Genomic DNA, 17,480 nt, shown 5'->3' on the forward strand with positions numbered 1-17,480 from the left:
CGCCACCCCACAGTGAATCCCGCCCCTAGGAGAGGGGAAGAGAAGGCACACACCAGTCTGACTGTGGCCCCAGCAGTGGGCTGGGGGCAGACATCGGGTGGGACTGCGGCCCCGCCCACTAACTCCAGTTATACACCACAGCACAGGGGAAGTGCACTGCAGGTCCTCACCACGCCAGGGACTCTCCAAAATGACCAAACGGAAGAATTCCCCTCAGAAGAATCTCCAGGAAATAACAACAGCTAATGAACTGATCAAAAAGGATTTAAATAATATAACAGAAAGTGAATTTAGAATAATAGTCATAAAATTAATCGCTGGGCTTGAAAACAGTATACAGGACAGCAGAGAATCTCTTGCCACAAAGATCGAGGGACTAAGGAACAGTCACGAGGAGTTGAAAAACGCTTTAAACGAATTGCAAAACAAAATGGAATCCACGATGGCTCGGCTTGAAGAGGCAGAGGAGAGAATAGGTGAACTAGAAGATAAAGTTATGGAGAAAGAGGAAGCTGAAAGAAAGAGAGATAAAAAAATCCAGGAGTATGAGGGGAAAATTAGAGAACTAAGTGATACACTAAAAAAAAATAATATACGCATAATTGGTATCCCAGAGGAGGAAGAGAGAGGGAAGGGTGCTGAAGGGGTACTTGAACAAATTATAGCTGAGAACTTCCCTGAACTGGGGAAGGAAAAAGGCATTGAAATCCAAGAGGCACAGAGAACTCCCTTCAGACGTAACTTGAATCGATCTTCTGCACGACATATCATAGTGAAACTGGCAAAATACAAGGATAAAGAGAAAATTCTGAAAGCAGCAAGGGATAAACGTGCCCTCACATATAAAGGGAGACCTATAAGACTCGTGACTGATCTCTCCTTTGAAACTTGGCAGGCCAGAAAGGCTTGGCACGATATCTACAGTGTGCTAAACAGAAAAAATATGCAGCTGAGAATCCTTTATCCAGCAAGTCTGTCATTTAGAATAGAAGGAGAGATAAAGGTCTTCCCAAACAAACAAAAACTGAAGGAATTTGTCACCACGAAACCAGCCCTACAAGAGATCCTAAGGGGGATCCTGTGAGACAAAGTACCAGAGACATCACTACAAGCATAAAACATACAGACATCACAATGACTCTAAACCCATATCTTTCTATAATAACACTGAATGTAAATGGATTAAATGCGCCAACTAAAAGACATAGGGTATCAGAATGGATAAAAAAACAAGACCCATCTATTTGCTGTCTACAAGAGACTCATTTTAGATCTGAGGACACCTTTAGATTGAGAGTGAGGGGATGGAGAACTATTTATCATGCTCCTGGAAGCCAAAAGAAAGCTGGAGTAGCCATACTTATATCAGACAAACTAGACTTTAAATTAAAGGCTGTAACAAGAGATGAAGAAGGGCATTATATAATAATCACAGGGTCTATCCACCAGGAAGAGCTAACTATTATAAATGTCTATGCGCCAAATACCCGAGCCCCCAGATATATAAAACAATTACTCATAAACATAAGCAACCTTATTGATAAGAATGTGGTCATTGCAGGGGACTTTAACACCCCACTTACAGAAATGGATAGATCATCTAGACACACGGTCAATAAAGAAACAAGGGCCCTGAATGATACATTGGATCAGATGGACTTGACAGATATATTTAGAACTCTGCATCCCAAAGCAACAGAATATACTTTCTTCTCGAGTGCACATGGAACATTCTCCAAGATAGATCATATACTGGGTCACAAAACAGCCCTTCATAAGTTTACAAGAATTGAAATTATACCATGCATACTTTCAGACCACAATGCTATGAAGCTTGAAATCAACCACAGGAAAAAGTCTGGAAAACCTCCAAAAGCATGGAGGTTAAAGAACACCCTACTAACGAATGAGTGGGTCAACCAGGCAATTAGAGAAGAAATTAAAACATATATGGAAACAAACGAAAATGAAAATACAACAATCCAAACGCTTTGGGACGCAGCGAAGGCAGTCCTGAGAGGAAAATACATTGCAATCCAGGCCTATCTCAAGAAACAAGAAAAATCCCAAATACAAAATCTAACAGCACACCTAAAGGAAATAGAAGCAGAACAGCAAAGGCAGCCTAAACCCAGCAGAAGAAGAGAAATCATAAAGATCAGAGCAGAAATAAACAATATAGAATCTAAAAAAACTGTAGAGCAGATCAACGAAACCAAGAGTTGGCTTTTTGAAAAAATAAACAAAATTGACAAACCTCTAGCCAGGCTTCTCAAAAAGAAAAGGGAGATGACCCAAATAGATAAAATCATGAATGAAAATGGAATGATTACAACCAATCCCTCAGAGATACAAACAATTATCAGGGAATACTATGAAAAATTATATGCCAGCAAATTGGACAACCTGGAAGAAATGGACAAATTTCTAAACACCCACACTCTTCCAAAACTCAATCAGGAGGAAATAGAAAGCTTGAACAGACCCATAACCAGCGAAGAAATTGAATCGGTTATCAAAAATCTCCCAACAAATAAGAGTCCAGGACCAGATGGCTTCCCAGGGGAGTTCTACCAGACATTTAAAGCAGAGATAATACCTATCCTTCTCAAGCTATTCCAAGAAATAGAAAGGGAAGGAAAACTTCCAGACTCATTCTATGAAGCCAGTATTACTTTGATTCCTAAACCAGACAGAGACCCAGTAAAAAAAGAGAACTACAGGCCAATATCCCTGATGAATATGGATGCAAAAATTCTCAATAAGATACTAGCAAATCGAATTCAACAGCATATAAAAAGAATTATTCACCATAATCAAGTGGGATTCATTCCTGGGATGCAGGGCTGGTTCAACATTCGCAAATCGATCAACGTGATACATCACATTAACAAAAAAAAAGAGAAGAACCATATGATCCTGTCAATCGATGCAGAAAAGGCCTTTGACAAAATCCAGCACCCTTTCTTAATAAAAACCCTTGAGAAAGTCGGGATAGAAGGAACATACTTAAAGATCATAAAGGCCATTTATGAAAAGCCCACAGCTAACATCATCCTCAACGGGGAAAAACTGAGAGCTTTTTCCCTGAGATCAGGAACACGACAGGGATGCCCACTGTCACCGCTGTTGTTCAATATAGTGCTGGAAGTTCTAGCATCAGCAATCAGACAACAAAAGGAAATCAAAGGCATCAAAATTGGCAAAGATGAAGTCAAGCTTTCGCTTTTTGCAGATGACATGATATTATACATGGAAAATCCGATAGACTCCACCAAAAGTCTGCTAGAACTGATACATGAATTCAGCAAAGTTGCAGGATACAAAATCAACGTGCAGAAATCAGTTGCATTCTTATACACTAACAATGAAGCAACAGAAAGACAAATGAAGAAACTGATCCCATTCACAATTGCACCAAGAAGCATAAAATACCTAGGAATAAATCTAACCAAAGATGTAAAAGATCTGTATGCTGAAAACTATAGAAAGCTTATGCAGGTAATTGAAGAAGATATAAAGAAATGGAAAGACATTCCCTGCTCATGGATTGGAAGAATAAATATTGTCAAAATGTCAATACTACCCAAAGCTATCTACACATTGAATGCAATCCCAATCAAAATTGCACCAGCATTCTTCTCGAAACTAGAACAAGCAATCCTAAAATTCATATGGAACCACAAAAGGCCCCGAATAGCCAAAGTAATTTTGAAGAAGAAGACCAAAGCAGGAGGCATTACAATCCCAGACTTTAGCCTCTACTACAAAGCTGTCATCATCAAGACAGCATGGTATTGGCATAAAAACAGACACATAGACCAATGGAATAGAATAGAAACCCCAGAACTAGACCCACAAACGTATGGCCAACTCATCTTTGACAAAGCTGGAAAGAACATCCAATGGAAAAAAGACAGTCTCTTTAACAAATGGTGCTGGGAGAACTGGACAGCAACATGCAGAAGGCTGAAACTAGACCACTTTCTCACACCATTCACAAAAATAAACTCAAAATGGATAAAGGACCTGAATGTGAGACAGGAAACCATCAAAACCTTAGAGGAGAAAGCAGGAAAAGACCTCTCTGACCTCAGCCGTAGCAATCTCTTACTCGGCACATCCCCAAAGGCAAGGGAATTAAAAGCAAAAGTGAATTACTGGGACCTTATGAAGATAAAAAGCTTCTGCACAGCAAAGGAAACAACCAACAAAACTAAAAGGCAACCAACGGAATGGGAAAAGATATTAGCAAATGACACATCGGACAAAGGGCTAGTATCCAAAATCTATAAAGAGCTCATCAAACTCCACACCAGAAAAACAAATAACCCAGTGAAGAAATGGGCAGAAAACATGAATAGACACTTCTCTAAAGAAGACATCCGGATGGCCAACAGGCACATGAAAAGATGTTCAACGTCGCTCCTTATCAGGGAAATACAAATCAAAACCACACTCAGATACCACCTCACGCCAGTCAGAGTGGCCAAAATGAAGAAATCAGGAGACTATAGATGCTGGAGAGGATGTGGAGAAACAGGAACCCTCTTGCACTGTTGGTGGGAATGCAAATTGGTGCAGCCGCTCTGGAAAACAGTATGGAGGTTCCTCAGAAAATTAAAAATAGATCTACCCTATGACCCAGCAATAGCACTGCTAGGAATTTATCCAAGGGATACAGGAGTACTGATGCATAGGGGCACCTGTACCCCAATGTTTATAGCGGCACTCTCAACAATAGCCAAATCATGGAAAGAGCCTAAATGTCCATCAACTGATGAATGGATAAAGAAATTGTGGTTTATATACACAATGGAATACTACGTGGCAATGAGAAAAAATGAAATATGGCCTTTTGTAGCAACATGGATGGAACTGGAGAGTGTGATGCTAAGTGAAATAAGCCATACAGAGAAAGACAGATACCATATGGTTTCACTCTTATGTGGATCCTGAGAAACATAACAGAAACCCATGGGGGAGGGGAAGGAAAAAAAAAAAAAAAAAAAAGAGGTTAGAGTGGGAGAGAGCCAAAGCATTAGAGACTGTTAAAAACTGAGAACAAACTGAGGGTTGATGGGGGGTGGGAGGGAGGGCAGGGTGGGTGATGGGTATTGAGGAGGGCACCTTTTGGGATGAGCACTGGGTGTTGTATGGAAACCAATTTGACAGTAAATTTCATATATTAAAAAATAAAAAAAATAAAAAAATAAAAAAAAAAAAAAGTAACGACTCTGGTGGCAGAGTTCCGCCGAGATTCTTATGGAAAAAGCAAAAAAAGAAAAAAAGAAAAAAAGAAAAAAAAAGAAAAGGGAGATGACCCAAATAGATAAAACCATGAATGAAAATGGAATTATTACAACCAATCCCTCAGAGATACAAGCAATTACCAGGGAATACTATGAAGACTTATATGCCAACAAACTGGACAACCTGGAACAAATGGACAAATTCCTAAACACCCACACTCTTCCAAAACTCAATCAGGAGGAAATAGAAAGCTTGAACAGACCCACAACCAGCGAGGAAACTGGATCAGTTATCAAAAATCTCCCAACAAATAAGAGCCCAGGACCAGATGGCTTCCCAGGGGAGTTCTACCAGACGTTTAAAGCAGAGATAATACCTATCCTTCTCAAGCTATTCCGAACCATAGAAAGGTAAGGAAAACTTCCAGACTCATTCTATGAAGCCAGTATTACTTTGATTCCTAAACCAGACAGAGACCCAGTAAAAAAAGAGAACTACAGGCCAATATCCCTGATGAATATGGATGCAAAAATTCTCAATAAGATACTAGCAAATCGAATTCAACAGCATATAAAAAGAATTATTCACCATGATCAAGTGGGATTCATTCCTGGGATGCAGGGCTGGTTCAACATTCACAAATCAATCAACGTGATACATCACATTAATAAAAGAAAAGATAAGAACCATATGATCCTGTCAATCGATACAGAAAAGGCCTTTGACAAAATCCAGCACCCTTTCTTAATAAAAACCCTTGAGAAAGTCGGGATAGAAGGAACATACTTAAACATTATAAAAGCCATTTATGAAAAGCCCACAGCTAACATCATCCTCAATGGGGAAAAACTGAGAGCTTTTTCCCTGAGATCAGGAACACGACAGGGATGCCCACTCTCACCGCTGTTGTTTCACATAGTGTTGGAAGTTCTAGCATCAGCAATCAGACAACAAAAGGAAATCAAAGGCATCAAATTTGGCAAAAATGAACTCAAGCCTTCACTTTTTGCAGATGACATGATACTATACATGGAAAATCTGATAGACTCCACCAAAAGTCTGCTAGAACTGATACATGAATTGAGCAAAGTTGCAGGATACAAAATCAATGTACAGAAATCCGTTGCATTCTTATACACTTAACAATGAAGCAACAGAAAGACAAATAAAGAGACTGATCCCATTCACAATTGCACCAAGAAGCATAAAATACCTAGGAATAAATCTAACCAAAGATGTAAAAGATCAGTATGCTGAAAACTATAGAAAGCTTATGAAGGAAATTGAAGAAGATATAAAGAAATGGAAAAACATTCCCTGCTCATGGATTGGAAGAATAAATATTGTCAAAATGTCAATACTACTGAAAGCTATCTACACATTCAATGCAATCCCAATCAAAATTGCACCAGCATTCTTCTCGAAACTAGAACAAGCAATCCTAAAATTCATATGGAACCACAAGAGTCCCTGAATAGCCAAAGCAATTCTGAAGAAGAAGACCAAAGCACGAGGCATCACAATCCCAGACTTTGGCCTCTACTACAAAGCTGTAATCATCAAGACAGCATGGTATTGGCACAAAAACAGACACATAGACCAATGGAATAGAATAGAAACCCCAGAACTAGACCCACAAATGTATGGCCAACTAATCTTTGACAAAGCAGGAAAGAACATCCAATGGAAAAAAGACAATCTCTTTAACAAATGGTGCTGGGAGAACTGGGCAGCACCATGCAGAAGGTTGAAACTAGACCACTTTCTCACACCATTCACAAAAATAAACTCAAAATGGATAAAGGACCTGCATGTGAGACAGGAAACCATCAAAACCCTAGAGGAGAAAGCAGGAAAAGACCTCTCTGACCTCAGCCATAGCAATCTCTTACTCGACACATCCCCAAAGGCAACGGAATTAAAAGCAAAAATGAATTACTGGGACCTTATGAAGATAAAAAGCTTCTGCACAGCAAAGGAAACAACCAACAAAACTAAAAGCCAACCAACGGAATGGGAAAAGATATTTGCAAATGACATATCAGACAAAGGGCTAGTATCCAAAATCTATAAAGAGCTCACCAAACTCCACACCCGTAAAACAAATAAACCAGTGAAGAAATGGGTAGAAAACATTAATAGACACTTCTCTAAAGAAGACATCCGGATGGCCAACAGGCACATGAAAAGATGCTCAACGTCGCTCCTCATCAGGGAAATACAAATCAAAACCACACTCAGATATCACCTCACGCCAGTCAGAGTGGCCAAAATGAACAAATCAGGAGACTATAGATGCTGGAGAGGATGTGGAGAAACGGGAACCCTCTTGCACTGTTGGTAGGAATGCAAATTGGTGTAGCCACTCTGGAAACCAGTGTGGAGGTTTCTCAGAAAATTAAAAATAGACCTACCCTATGACCCAGCAATAGCACTGCTAGGACTTTACCCAAGGGATACAGGAGTACTGATGCATAGGGGCACTTGTACCCCAATGTTTATAGCAGCACTCTGAACAATAGCCAAACTATGGAAAGAGCCTAAATGTCCATCAACTGATGAATGGATAAAGAAATTGTGGTTTATATACACAATGGAGTACTACATGGCAATGAGAAAGAACGAAATATGGCCCTTTGTAGCAACGTGGATGGAACTGGAGAGTGTGATGCTAAGTGAAATAAGCCATACAGAGAAAGACAGATACCATATGGTTTCACTCTTATGTGGATCCTGAGAAACTTAACAGAAGACCATGGGGGAGGGGAAGGAAAAAAAAAAGAGGTTAGAGTGGGAGAGAGCCAAAGCATAAGAGACTGTTAAAAACTGAGAACAAACTGAGGGTTGATGGGGAGTGGGAGGGAGGGGAGGGTGGGTGATGGGTATTGAGGAGGGCACCTTTTGGGATGAGCACTGGGTGTTGTATGGAAACCATTTTGACAATAATTTTCATATATTGAAAAAAAAAAAGATTATATGTGTTTTTTTGATTTTTCAGTTTGAGAGAGAGTGCATGTATGTGCAAGTGGGGGAGGGGCAGAGATAGAGGGAGAGTGAATCCCAAGCAGGCACCACACTGTCAGTGCAGAGCCCCACGCAGGGCTCAAACTCACCAACCATGAGATCACGACTCAAGCCTAAATCAAGAATCGAATGCTCAACCAACTTAGCTACCCAGGCACCCCAAGATTATATGTGCTTTTATTTTTTTAAGTTTTTATTTGAATTCCATTTAGTTAACATACAGTGTTTTATTAGTTTCAGGTATACAAAATAGTAATTCAACACTCCTATACAACACCCAGTGTTCATCACAACTGTACTCCTTAATTCTCATCACCTATTTAACCCATCCCCCCACCCCTCTCCCCTCTGGTAACCATCAGTTTGTTCTCTATAATTAAGAGTCTGTTTCTTGATTGTCTCTCTCCCTCTCTTATTTTTCCCTTTCTTTGTTTTGTCTCTTATATTCCACATGAATGAAATCATATGATATTTGCCTTTCTAAGGCTGACTTACTTCATTAAGCCTCATACCCTTTCAGTCCATCCATGTTGTTGCAAATGGAAAGATCTCATCCATTTTTATGACTGAATAACATTCTATTACTACTTTTACAGATGAAGAAGCTGAGTTCAGAGGTTATATATCTTGCCCAAATACCATGAGGCTGGTAAGTAGCAGAGCCCAGATCCAAACTCTGTTCTGTTAACTCCATAGCTCATGATCTATTATACCATTCTAGGGAAAAACAATTAAAATGATTTAGGCTAAAAATACTGTCATACCTACCTGGCTGAGAAAGCTTGAGCAGCAAATTATAAACATCATGGCACACAATGTCAGAGTCTAAAACAAAGTGGGCCACCCAGAAGTTCTTGCAGCGGAGGGTAAGGGGACAGCCCAGGCTAGTGATAGGCAATTTCTCTACATTGGCAATGTGATGCAGTACAATCTACAAAACAGAAAAGAACCAAAATAAATTCACAGACATGCACTAGGTCTATGACTATCAGTGTGGCTTACTTTCAGCAATGGTAACAGCATAGCCAGAGATGTGATCATATCTATAGCCTACAACCATCCTTTGTAAATCACAACTGGGTTTCTCACAAACAGAAGTAAACAGTGGTAAATCAATACGAAGCAAGTTGCAGTGTTATAAAACTTCTCTTCTTCTTAGGATTATGAGGCTAACAGGTTTGTGGGTCAATTGAGGTGAACTGGCTCACAGCAGATGGCTTCTAGCATACTATGATGAAGCTTATAATTGTAGAATCATTGACACAGATGAAAAGAGAATTTTTGTTTATTCTACCAAATCTAATTAAAATGATTAATAATTGGTATTGTGCTTTATCGCTTACAAGATAGTCCATGGCCGCAGGACTTAGCTATTTAAGTCCTGTAATAACTCTTTGAGGTATAATCACCCCATTTCAAGAATGAAAGAAACCAGGGCTCTGAGAGGTGAATTCCTTATCACAGGTCACACAGTTAATAAGTGGCACAAATAGGATTTAAGTCACGGCAGTCTAACTCCAAGTCCAGTATTTCTTCTCAAGGAATTCTAAAAAGTCTAGTCTAGGAATTCTAAAAAGTCTAATACCAGGAGAAAATTTTCTCTTCCACATTTTAGATTCTAGTAACAGGAAACAAAGAATGAAGTGGGCAAAAATTTACCTAAGTAACTTAGGAAATTTAGGTAACTTAGGAAATGAGTAGAGAATATAACACTAAGAACTAAAGGAACTATACATAAGTACTGTACTATATAGTTAATAAAGTTATTTCCCATGGGAGTACAGGTTAACTGCTCTGATTAAAAAAGGAGGATGATTAAATCTTCATTCTAGTCACTCCTACCCCTGCTGATGCCAGTAGAAAAGAAATAAATACATGGTAAAAGAAACTGCATCTAAATAATAAAATTCTTTCTTTATACATTCCAAAAGCCATGGAATCATGGTTTTATGCTTTAGTCTTTGATATTCTCCTATCTGTGCCTTTGATGTTTCCTGTAACTAAAAGCCTAGATGCACTCTATTCATTCTCTGTACTCCTTGTCCTGTGACTAGAATGACCTTCTGATCATCATTCACTGTTTTTTATTTTGCTCCACCCCACACACTCCATGCCTCAGCCCCAATTTATTTAGAAATGACATCTCTTCCAGGAAATCTTTCAATCATATGCACCATCTAAGAATGGACCAGGTGGGCGGGGGCATGAATATATTCCTCACAGGTATTTTCCATCTTAATTTCTATCTCAATTGTTTTTTCAAAGTCAGTTTCTGCAATGACAGTTTTGGAGGAGTAACAAAAACTACTTATAAGGTAGTAAGAATTAATAGATCAAATTTCAATAAAATCAGATAAAAAAGGAAGATCTATGTTTGGCTAGTAAAACACTGATCATGAAGATTAGGCACCAAGCACAAAACTGCTAAATTGGAAAGTCAATCAGACAAAGTCTGGGAAGAACTACATTAATAGTTCTAATTTAGTAATTATGCCTTCTTTGACATATATAAATAATTACCATAAGTCCTCACTTCCAGATCTAGTCCACGGGTTTGAAATAACACCCAGTAGGAGCAAATCTGGGGATATGTGTGCTGTCTATGAATGCAGGTAGAAAGAAGAAAGGTTCACAGCACAGTATTAAAGAACTGGTTTCCAAAGTTTTAGAAATGGAAGATTCCTTAATAATTACATTAGCTAGCCACCTTATATTACAAATGAAAAATTGAAGCCCAGAGACCAAGAGTCACTTGCTTAAGGCCATACAGCCAGTTAATGGACAGCTGACTCTAGCTAAAACTAGCTCTCCTGATTCTTCTTTTGGCATTCCTTTCATCACAACCAAAGGGAGCAAATTACAACCTCATATGGGGAAAGTTCATGGTATTTTAAAAAGCGAGTGTTAAAATACTTCTTTCATACGTATATTCATATTTTATACTTATATAATACAGCAGTACCCCCCCCACCTTAACTATAGTTTTGTTTTCCATGGTTTTCATTACCCATGGTCAACTGTAGCCCAGAAGTAGATGATCCTCCTTATGATATATCAGAAGGTCAATAGTAGCCTAACATTATGTCACAATGTCTACATCATTCACCTCACTTCATCTTATCACATAAGCATGTTATTATCCCACATCATCACAAGAAGGGTGAGTACAGTATAAGAAGATATTCTGAGAGAGAAACCACATAAACAAAACTATATTGTTATAATTATTCTATTATTAGTTATTGCTATTAATTTCTTACTGTGCCTAATTTATAAATTAAACTTTACCATAGGTATGTATGTATATGAAAAATCATAGTATACATGGGGCTTGGTACTTTCTGAAGTTTCAGGCATCCACTGGGGGTCTTGGAATATATCCCATGTAGATAAGTGTGTGGGGGGGGGACTACTGTTGTATGTATCATGTGCAAGTCACTGTTTTAAACACTTATTAAGTTTTTTATTCCCATAACAAGGTATTATTATTATCCCTATTTTACACGTGAGAGAAGTGAGACACTAAGAAATTAAATAAGTTGCCTAAGGTTACAAAGGTAATAAATGTTGAAGTTGGGATTTCACCCTGAGCAGACTGGTTCTCAAGTTGGTGATCTTAATCACTATGCTATGCCATATACCAAGTATGTTATACTTGTTATAAACAAGGAGGTCTAAGCATAAATCTGGCTAATGATTAAGATTCAATGATGCTACTTCAGGATGGGGAAGACATAAAGTAATGTTAGGGGTATTTATCTAATTAGAAAACTTTGTTTAAAGGTGCAAAAAGAAACATACATATACACACATGAAAACATAACCTGTCTTAGAACAGAAAGATGGTCAAATAATTGATACCGAAGGTATAGTCAATGGGGCATCTACACCACCTAAGAGCTTTTTAGAAATTTAGAATCTCAGAACTGAGATTCTGCATTTTTAACAAGCACCCAGGTGACACAGATACTGATGGTTCTTGGACCATACTTTATGAGTAGCAAGGTTTTAAATTGTTTCAGGATGCTCACCAACTAGGCTCAGAAAATGAACAGAGAGCACACTACCTAAAAATATTGAGGAAAAATCCCATGTAGCTTTAAATGACTAAGATGACCATAGTCAATAACATCAGGGACAAAGAGTCATGTGATCCAATCTATGAAAAAAAAAAACATAAAACAGTTTATTTGAAGAAAAGTTTTTATAGCAATTTAACTGTTACTTGAAATTTCAAGAAACTACCATATTAGAAAGCAAGTAAACACAACTCTTTAGACCCTCTGATACTTCTTCTTGTGAACATACCCATGTTTCTTTCTGGGCTACACCAGAAACCTCTATATATATCAGGTGGGTTGCGGTAAGATATAGAATCCCATCAACAGGTTTCTTACACACATAACAATCCAGTAATTTCACATTTTCTACCTGTTATTTGGGGGGGAAATACTGATTGAATTATCAACTCACTGCCACCTATGATTAAAGTTGGATAATTAAAAGCAGGATAAATGCTCTTAATTTGCTACAAAACTTCTTTCAGGCTTTCTAATTCCCGCCAAGGTAGCAAACTACTATGGTCTGTGTTTCCTAAATCAGCTGTGGAGAAACAAAACTAACACGAAAACATGGATTCTAGGAAGGGTTAAAATTTTAGATGATGTTACCTGATGGGGAAGGTGTGGAAGGAAGATAAATAAAACATAATAGCCTGCTACGGTACTTATCTTACTGAGAGAGGTTTCAGTTGTTGTATGCGTAAAAATCAACAGGGGTGAATAACATGATGTTGGATCTTAAGTTAAAGGGTAAGAAAATATGTAACTTTCTATAAAGCAAGAGAAAACAATCTATCCACTGGAAAACAAAAAAGGAAAAAAATACAAAAAAGAGAGTACCATAAATGAAAAGTAAAAAATGAAATGCCACCTACACTAGTGGTGAGCATAGCATAACATACAGAGTTGTTGAATCACTAAGTCATATACCTTGAACTAATGTAACATTGTGTGTCAACAATAATAAAATTTAAAAAATAATAAAAGTATAATTAATTACAACAAATGTACATGAATTAAACTTACCATTTTTTTTAAACTTCCCAATTAAAAGACAAACTTACATACTGGATTAAAACAAAAGATTCAAACAATATTCAGTCTAAAAAAGACACACTTAAAGAGACATAAACAAACAAACAAAAAGAATGGAAAAGATATATTAAAAAAATAGGAACCAAAACAAAGCTGGAGTAGCATTTTCAACATCTGACAAAATAGAATTAAGTGACAAAGAACAAAAGATGATATACACATCATAAACATATGCATTGTATAATACAGTTTTGAAATCTTGCTTGATGTACTTTGCTTGAAGCAGAACATAAGAGAAAAAAAGAACACTTGGATATTTTAACACTCTACTTAGAAAATAGTAGATCAAAAATACAAAAAAAAATTAAGAGACATAGAGCACTTGCAGAATACAACTAAAAAGCTCAAGCTATTGGATATACACAGTAGAATTCTATATCCAAAAGAGAACAAAGAATCACTCAAGATAACAAAAAAATTTCAAGAAGGCAACATGATTATGGCTTTAAAGAAAGCCTCAATAAAATCAAAAGTCTCAGTTACACACACTCTATGTTCTCCAAACATAATACAATGACATTACAAATTAACAAAAAAATAAAGGCCAAAAATTACCATGTGATAGCATATTATTGAATTAAGCATGGCTTAAAAGAAAATTGTAAACAGAGGCCCCTGGGTGGCTCAATAAGTTAAGTGTCCGACTTTGGGTCAGGTCATGAACTTACGGTTCGTGGGTTCAAGCCCCGCATTGGGTTCTGTGCTGACACCTCAGAGGCTGGAGGCTGGTTCGGATTCTGTGTCTCCCTCTCTTTCTTCCCCTCCCCCACTCATGCTCTGTCTCTCTCTCTCTCTCTCTCAAAAATAAATAAACATTAAAAGAACAAAAGAAGGCCAACACCAAGACATATTTAAATTTGTAAAATACACAGATAAGGAAATCATCCTGAGAGCAGCAAGGGAAAAAAAGGCCTTAACCAACAAGGGCGGACAAATAAGTTTCACAGATCTCCCAACAGGAACTTGGCAGGCCAGGAGTGAGTGGCATAATACATTCAACATGCCAAATGGCAAAAATATGGACCCAAGAATACTTTATCCAGCAAGGTTGTCATTCATGATAGAAGGAGAGATCAAGAGTTTCCCAGACAAACAAAATTTAAAGGAGTTTGTGACCACTAAATCAGTCCTGGAAGAAATATTAAAGGAGACCCTTTGAGTGGGAAAGTAAGGCCAAAAGCAACAAAGACTTCAAAGGAACAAAGAAAATCTCCAGAAACACCAACTTTACAGGTAATACAATGACACTAAATTCATATCTATGAATAATCACGCTGAATGTAAATGGACTAAATGCTCCACTCAAAAGACATAGGGTGTCAGAATGGGTTTTTAAAAAAAAAAAAGACCAATTTAAAGAGAGAGACTCATTTTTGAACTAAGAAGACACCTGCCAATTGAAAGTGAGAGGATGGAGAAGCATTTATCATACTAAAGGACATCAAAAGAAAGCCAGAGTAGCCATACCTATATCAGACAAACTAGATTTTAAAACAAAGACAAGAGATGAAGAAGGGCACTATATCATAATAAAGGGGTATATTAAACAAGAAAAATCTAACAATTGCAAATATTTATGCCCCCAGTATTGAAGAACCCAAATGTATAAATCAATTGCAAGCATAAAGGAACTCATAGATAATAATACAAAAACAGCAGGGAACTTTAACACCCCACTTACAACATTGGACATATCAACAAGGAAATAATAGCTTTGACTGACACACTGGACCAGATGGATTTCACAGATACACACAAAACATTTCATCCTAAAGTGGCATGATACACATTCTTTTTAAGTGTACATGGAACATTCTCCAGAATAGATCACATACTGGGGTTACAAATCCACCCTCAACAACTACAAAAAGACTGGGATCATACCATGCATATTTCCAATCACAATGCTATGAAACTTGAAGTCAACCAAAGAAAAACTCAGAAAGACCACAAGTACATGGAGGTTAAAGAGCATTCTACTAATGGGTTAACCAGGAAGAATTAATGGGTTAACCAGGAATTTAAAGACAAAATTTTAAAATACATGGAAGGAAATGAAAATGAAAATGTGACAGTCCAAACCTTTGGGATATAGCAAAGACAGTCACAAGAGGGAAGTATATAGCAATATAGACCTACCTCAAGAAGCAAAAAAAGTCTTAAATACACAACCTAACCTTACATTTAATGGAGCTAGAAAAAAATAGTAAATAAAGTGTAAAGCCAGCAGAAGAAGGGAAATAATAAAGATTAGAGCAGAATTAAAATATACAGAAGCAACAACAACAACAACAACAACAACAACAAATGAACAGGTTAATGAAACTAAGAGATAGTTCTTTGAAAGAGTTAATAAAATTGATAAACCCCTAACTAGACTTATCAAAATGAAGAGAAAGGACCCAAATAAATATAATCACAAATGAAAGAGGAGCGATCACAACCAACACCACAGAAACATAAACAATTATAAGAGAATATTATGAAAAAGTATATGCCAACAAATTGGGCAATCTGGAAACAATGGATAAAATCCTAGAAACATATAAACTACCAAAATTGAAACAAGAAGAAACAGAAAAGTTGAACAAATAACCAACCATGAAATTGAATTGGTATTCAAAATCTCCCAACTAACAAAAGTGCAAGGTTAGATGGTTTCCCAAGGGACTTCTACCAGACATTTCAAGAAGAGTTAATACTTATTCTTCTCAAACTCTTTCAAAAATATATAAATGGAAGGAAAATTTAGAAGCTCATTTTATGAGACCATAATTGCCTTGATTGTAAAACCAGACAAAGATCTCACTAAAAAGGAAAATTACAGTCCATCCTGAAAATTACAGTTCATCCCTGATGAACATGGATACAAAAATTCTGAACAAGATATTACCAAATCAAATAGAACAGTACATTAAAAGAATCATTCACCAAGATCGAGTGGGATTTATTCCTGAAATGCAGGGGTGATTCAATATTTCCAAATCAATTAACAGGATACACCACATTAATAAAAGAAAAGAATCATAAGATCTCTCAACAGATGCAGAAAAAGCATTTGACAAAATACAGCATCCATTCTTGTTAAAAACCTTCAACAAAGTAGGGATAGAAGGAACATACCTCAACATCATAAAGGTCATATACAAAAGACCACAGTTATCATCCTCAGTGGGGAAAAACCGAGAGCTTTTTCTCTACAGTCAGGAACAAGACAGCATGTCGACTCTCATCATTGCTATTGAACACAGTACTGGATTCATAGCATCAGCAATTAGACAACAAAAAGAAATATGGTAAAACCTTGGTTTGCAAACATAATTAATTCATTCCTGAAACATGCTTGTAATCCAAAGCACTTGTATATCAAAGTGAATTTCTCCATAAGAAATAATGGAAACTCAAACGATTTGTTCCACAATCCAAAAATATTCATATAAAAATGATTACAATACTGGGTACCTGGATGGCTCAGTTGGTTAAGTGGATGACTCTTGATTTCAGCTCAGGTCATGATCTTGCAGTTTGTGGGTTTGAGCCCCACATCAGGCTCTGCACTGACAGTGTGGAGCTGCTTCGGATCCTGTCTGTCTCCTCTGCCCCTCCCCTGCTCATTCTCTCTCTCTCAAAAATAAAAAAAATAAACATTTAAAAATTATTACAAAAATGTAATATAATACAAAATAATAAAGAAAATACAAAATATAAAGAAAAATAAACAAATTAACCTGCACTTACCTTTGGAAATCTTTGTGGCTGGTGTGGGAGAGACAAGAGAAAGGCAGGTTATTGTGTAGGACTACTTTCACTATCACTAATAGAACCACTGCTATCTATTGGCTCAACGGAATCTTTTTCTGCATGGGGCCCACTGAATACACTCACACGGATGTTGACTACAGTACAGTATTAATAAACTTGTCATATACTGTATTTAGTGTATGTGGCAATAAGGCAGCAGAAGAAAGGGTCTATAACTATACTTAGCCTGACCTAGAATGAAGCAATGCATTCCTAAGCTTACTCTTATATGGAAAAGCAAAGGAC

The 17,480-nt window shown here is 37.2% G+C and overlaps 1 protein-coding gene across 3 annotated transcripts in view; it reads right to left on the reverse strand.

Moving 5' to 3' along the window:
- The window catches only part of ASB12 (ankyrin repeat and SOCS box containing 12), a 127,467-nt gene extending 110,540 nt beyond the window's left edge, over positions 1-16,927 (reverse strand). Inside the window, exons 1-3 of one of the 3 annotated variants that reach the window (XM_015542551.2) lie at positions 16,896-16,927; positions 12,345-12,436; positions 9,046-9,208 (exon numbers count right to left, since the gene is read on the reverse strand). The gene's annotated coding sequence lies outside the window, so the exon portion shown is untranslated. Of the gene's footprint in view, positions 1-9,045; positions 9,209-12,344; positions 12,437-16,556; positions 16,806-16,895 lie in introns of those variants that run through there. The other 2 variants (XM_042974091.1, XM_042974092.1) reach the window with 2 other exon arrangements.
- Between the last annotated feature and the right edge of the window lie 553 nt (positions 16,928-17,480).

Source organism: Panthera tigris, chromosome X (genome assembly GCF_018350195.1).
Source record: "Panthera tigris isolate Pti1 chromosome X, P.tigris_Pti1_mat1.1, whole genome shotgun sequence".
Taxonomy (NCBI): Eukaryota; Metazoa; Chordata; class Mammalia; order Carnivora; family Felidae; genus Panthera; species Panthera tigris.